Below are 5,000 nucleotides of genomic sequence, written 5' to 3'. Positions count from 1 at the left end.
TGAGTCTGTGCCAGCTCGGTGCCTGTACATGTACGCGGTGAAAAGAATAAATTAAGGATCAGATGAATGGGATTAGAAAATTCGCAAAGACATGCTAGATTTTATGTGCCATATGCGAAGGAATGTGTTTGCAATTGTATGTACTTAAAAAAAGAAGAAAGTTTTATTTTAAATAAATGTTTTGTTTACATGCATACCCAAACAATTCAAACTGGAAAATTGATTTGAATATTTTTTCATTTAAAGCCTTGATTCCAAGATAAGCTATAGCATAATGGTCTATATTTTAGTTTTTTCTTTCTTTTTAGTAGAGGGAGATACGGTCACTTGATTTCAGACTGTAACCTAAATGTAAATAATATACATTTATATTTATATTTTGGGAATTAGCTATACATTAACAAGACCACGCGCATTTGCATTTTTTTCATCCCACGGCGGAAATTACACAATGCTCCATAATTAATATGCGCATAAATTAAGACTGGGAGAGTTTTCTAGACTTCGAGCACAGGCGGCCGTTCAGAGGAGAAAAAAAGAGCCCTGTGTTGGCTCACTAACAAGCTGACTGTTCACACGCTACAATTTAGGGGGTTGCGCGTGTGTGTGTGTGTGTGTGTGTGTGTGTGTGTGTGTGTTTGTTTGTTTGTTTGTTTAACAGTATATAAATGCGTTGCGTTATCTCTATTGAATGTTAATCATATTGTCTCATGTCAAATTGGCTGCCAATAACAGGCCAATAAAAATATATATTGCGCCTACTTTTTATTGCCTTTCTTTCATTTGATGAAGTTCTGTAGCTAAAATCCGATATATACATTTAAGATCATTTTTATTTCATCTTAAAATATCATTAAAGATGCCATGGACCGCCAAATCTTTATTCAGTCAATCTTTATTCTTTGTCAGTATATTGATACATGGATTATTAACGTTCTTTCTTTCTTTCTTTCTTTCTTTCTTTCTTTCTTTCTTTCTTTCTTTCTTTCTTTTTTTCTTTCTTTCTTTCTTTCTATGAACTTGATCATTTTTCATAATTTAAACTAGACGCCACGCTATTTGAATTACGTGTTCATAAATCGTGAAGAAAAAAATGTATTCGTGCACAAAGTGCCAATTCATAAATCAAAGTAGATGGTTATAGTCAATCAGTGCTGCCGCCTCGCTTTGTGCCCAATTGTTTGACTTTTGCTCCACCACGTGGCCATTCAGAGCGCGCGCACGTCGCCGAGTAACCACGTGCTCCCATCTGGTCGCGATGCCTCTAGGAGTTTCTGCAAAGCATTGTCATATTTCATGGATTTCATTAAAACATATTACTGGGTGTTTTATTCATCATGTAATGTAACCGTTGCAAATTATAGTGTACAGCGTTATTATTTTATCACCAACAATAGGAGCAGCAAAAATTACATGAAAAAGAATAAGAATAAAAATTCTACCATTTGGAGTTTTTCAGTGTTTTATGTTTTTTGTTCTTCTAAATGATAGGTCTGTCTGAAAGTAAAGTAATAATACAATTACCCTTTTTTTTTCTTTTTTTCTTCTTATATAATACTATTTATTAAGATCTATAATTAAACCTTACCACTAGATGGCAGCACAACCCACTTGTCTGTCCATTAACAACTCAACAGGAATATTAATCATATTAATAATATTAATAATATTAATAATATTAATAATAATTATTAAAACACAGACAGGTGAAGTGAATGTTTATCTTGTTCTATTGGCATCTATGAAGAAAAGGGCTACATAAGACAACAAGTGAACAGTAAATTCTCCTGTGTATAAAGGACATTACTCACAATCTTACATTCCGGTGCTCATGTTAGTTCTCACGCTTCAGTCTTTTGTATTGTTTTTAAGATTTATAATCACACTCTTGATATCACGCAAATGTGGATGGGTTTCCTTTTTGAGTCTGGTTTCTCTCAAAGTTTCTTCCTCATTAAATCTAAGGGAGTTTTTATTTGCCTTTCTGTAAAGCTGCGTTGAGACAATGTACATTGTAAAAAGGGCTATAGAAATTAACTTGACGTGACTGTGTTGGAAATAGGAAAATGGGTGAGAGAAATAAGTTTGACAAGAAAGAAACAACTTGTGCTGATTAGTAGTCTGGGTCAGCGCATCTCCAAATGTTTTCTGTATATGGTGATTAGTATCTACTAAAAGTGAAAGGGTCACAGGTGCCCAAGGTGAGTAGGGAGCCAGAGTTAGCCAACCCTGCAGAAAACTGTTCAGGAATGGCTTGAGGAACATAACAAACAGTTGTTGGTTTGGCATCCAAATTCACAAGATCAAAATCTGATTGAGAATTTGTGGGATGTGTTGGACAAATAAATTTAATCCATAACGGCCAAACCTCACAACTTACAGGACTTGAAGGAACTACTGTCAAAGTCATAGTGCCAGATACCACAGCAGATCAAATGTTATGTGCGGGTCCATGCCTTGAATGAGTCAGAGGTGTTTTATTGGCAAAAGGCATACCTACACAATAGTACTTAATAATTTGCACAATTAAATTAGCATTTTAAAAATCTATTAGATCCAATATACCAAGATTAGTGCCATCTGGATCCAGTTTACTTTTACTGAAAACCCGAACTGAATAAATAGTTTGATTGCTAGTGTTTCACATATAAGCAAAAATCACCTCACAAATAATTTGTTTATTTGCTCAGAGAAAGTGACTATACACTACATTTGGGTTGGTAGTAATGACCATAAATCCTGTATATTCCTCCATCAATCATTTTTTCAAACATCTTGGTTGTTTACAGGAGAAAGAAAAGGAGAAAGAGAGTGAGTGAGAGAGAGAGAGAGAGAGAGAGAGAGAGAGAGTTCAGACATTTGAACATAGAATATCTAAGTTTTTTCAGTATTTTAATTACTGGCATATAAAATAACTCATATACTGACCATCATTGGTAAGATGTTAGAGTGAATCAACACAAATTACAAGCAATTGAAAATTAATGAGTAATTATTAACATGTGACTCCTTTGTTCAGCACGGCCTCTTATTAAATTCCATCTGCGCTGTTGATTGCTGTACTTATAGACATTGTTTGTGAGGGTTTAGATGATGAAAGTAGGATGGTTTGTTGGCTTTGTTTCCATAGATACGGCATGTTGCTAGGCAGCAGACAGGAAGCCAAGCAAGGCAGAGCAGCGGGTCACTGCGGAAAGGAGACTCTGCACCCACACACACCTTTCATCCTTTCATCCCGACTAATACATTCAGGTAAAAGAGAGACAGAGAGAGAGAAAAGGTAAAGCACTATTAAATCTGTGTACAAATATCTACCATGGAAAATATGAGCAATTCTTATAAAAAAAAAAAACACCCATTAAAAGGAGACAGACAGGGAGGCGCACAAAGCTTGAGAGAGAACTGTTATAATACAGCTTGTATAAAAGGAGGCAATCAGAGAGGTAATGTAGAATCTGACCTATTTCCATTCTCAGAGGAGCAGATCTGGATTGGATGTTCTAGCACACAAGGGTATCAGGCTGGAGGCTCATGGTAGCCCATCATGCCCTGACCACAAAGACTAAAATGTGGGTCAAATCAAAACCTAAATAAAAAAAAAAAGGCTTCAGCAAATCTTTGCACTATGGAGAATAGCCTAACACACGAAAAAAGTTCTTATCACTTTACACACCTGAATCCATACCTTCATACTTTTTACTTTTACCAATCATTGTGTGCATGAACTCCAGTTTATTTTGCAAGAATTTTGGATTTTGTTAACAGGGTACATCCATATAGAACATCCGTATGAGACAACCGAAGAACCGAGCACAGCACCAGGGTCTCCAGTTGGATTCTAAACTCTGGTGTTCTATGTGGACACGTGTGCTCTTCCATATCCTCCAAGTTCTCCAGGTCTTCAAAAGGGTGCATATAAGTGTATTGGTTATGTTTAATTGTCCCAAGATATGCAAATGAGTGTGCATTATGAATAAGCTCCAGATCCATTGTGACCCACACAAGTATACAGAAACTACAGAATATAAATGTAAGTGAATTTTGCTGTGGACATCACCAAACTTCTACCAAAATCTTTCTAATTTACTAAGTTGTGATTATTTTCAGTAAATGGATGCTTTGTAAGCCAAATGTTGCTTCTTGGAAATGTAATTTGAAGAAGGGCAACAGGGTGCTCATCTGATTATATTGATTATCTTACATAAAACCCTTTGTGCATAAGTTCCTTACATGAAAAGTAAAAAATAAAGTAATTTCTCTGTCTTTCTAGAACAACCTGCATTTTCTTCACCTTCTTGATTACATCCATTTCATTTTTTTTTTAACAGTTCAAAGTATTAATTACTTTTGCCGACATTGTTCATTGCGTGTGTTTTGTAGTGAAACAGATTTAATACTTGAAGTGCTTTCAGCATGTGATCTAAGCCTAGGCTTTGAAATGAAGTAAATTTTGTGAGTAAAGCCCACTACAACAACACGAAACAAAGAATACAGGAATTGTCTAGCTTTGGGGAAAATCAAGAACAAATGAGTTCACATGCAACCAAGAAAGGAAGATGGAAGGAATAATAGAAAACATGTGTTGTCTGGATTAAAATGCAGTCATGTGTTTTAGGACAAGAAGGAAAATCTCCCAAAAATGTTTGCCAACTCTAACTTCTAAATACAAGTAGCATAAAAATCACAGCATTTTTAGGAGAAAGCATAAAGGGAAGAAATAAAATCATGGCTAAAGAGAGAAGCAATTGCAATAAGAAACGAAGTAAGAAATATCCAAAGAGGAGGGGTTGGGGAAGAATGCTTCATGTGATCTATGGAAGTAAACAATGTTGGAAGAAAATGTGGATGCAAGTCAACAATCTAAAAGGTACAACATAATGAGAGAATCCTTCAAATAGGGCAAGAAAGAAAAAAAAAAGAAAGAAAGAAAGAAAGAAAGAAAGAAAGAAAGAAAGAAAGAAAGAAAGAACACAGACAGACAGACCAACATACAGAAAAAA

At 35.2% G+C, this 5,000-nt stretch overlaps 2 long non-coding RNA genes across 3 annotated transcripts in view; one reads left to right on the top strand and one right to left on the bottom strand.

Moving 5' to 3' along the window:
• Positions 1-1,061: 1,061 nt before the first annotated feature.
• LOC124383855 overlaps positions 1,062-5,000 on the bottom strand; it is a 5,155-nt gene continuing 1,216 nt past the window's right edge. The window contains exons 2-4 of one of the 2 annotated variants that reach the window (XR_006925286.1): positions 3,461-3,586; positions 2,929-3,239; positions 1,062-1,274 (exon numbers count right to left, since the gene is read on the bottom strand). This is a non-coding gene — a long non-coding RNA (uncharacterized LOC124383855). Of the gene's footprint in view, positions 1,275-2,712; positions 2,775-2,928; positions 3,240-3,460; positions 3,587-5,000 lie in introns of those variants that run through there. The other variant, XR_006925287.1, reaches the window with a different exon arrangement.
• LOC124383854 lies at positions 3,199-4,459 on the top strand. The gene is made up of 3 exons (XR_006925285.1): positions 3,199-3,280; positions 3,477-3,569; positions 3,766-4,459. It is a non-coding gene; the product is annotated as an uncharacterized LOC124383854 (long non-coding RNA).

This window comes from Silurus meridionalis, chromosome 4 (assembly GCF_014805685.1).
Source record: "Silurus meridionalis isolate SWU-2019-XX chromosome 4, ASM1480568v1, whole genome shotgun sequence".
NCBI classification, from domain to species: Eukaryota; Metazoa; Chordata; class Actinopteri; order Siluriformes; family Siluridae; genus Silurus; species Silurus meridionalis.
Note: the sequence above shows the minus strand (reverse complement) of the source record. Positions and strands in the feature narration are given on the sequence as shown.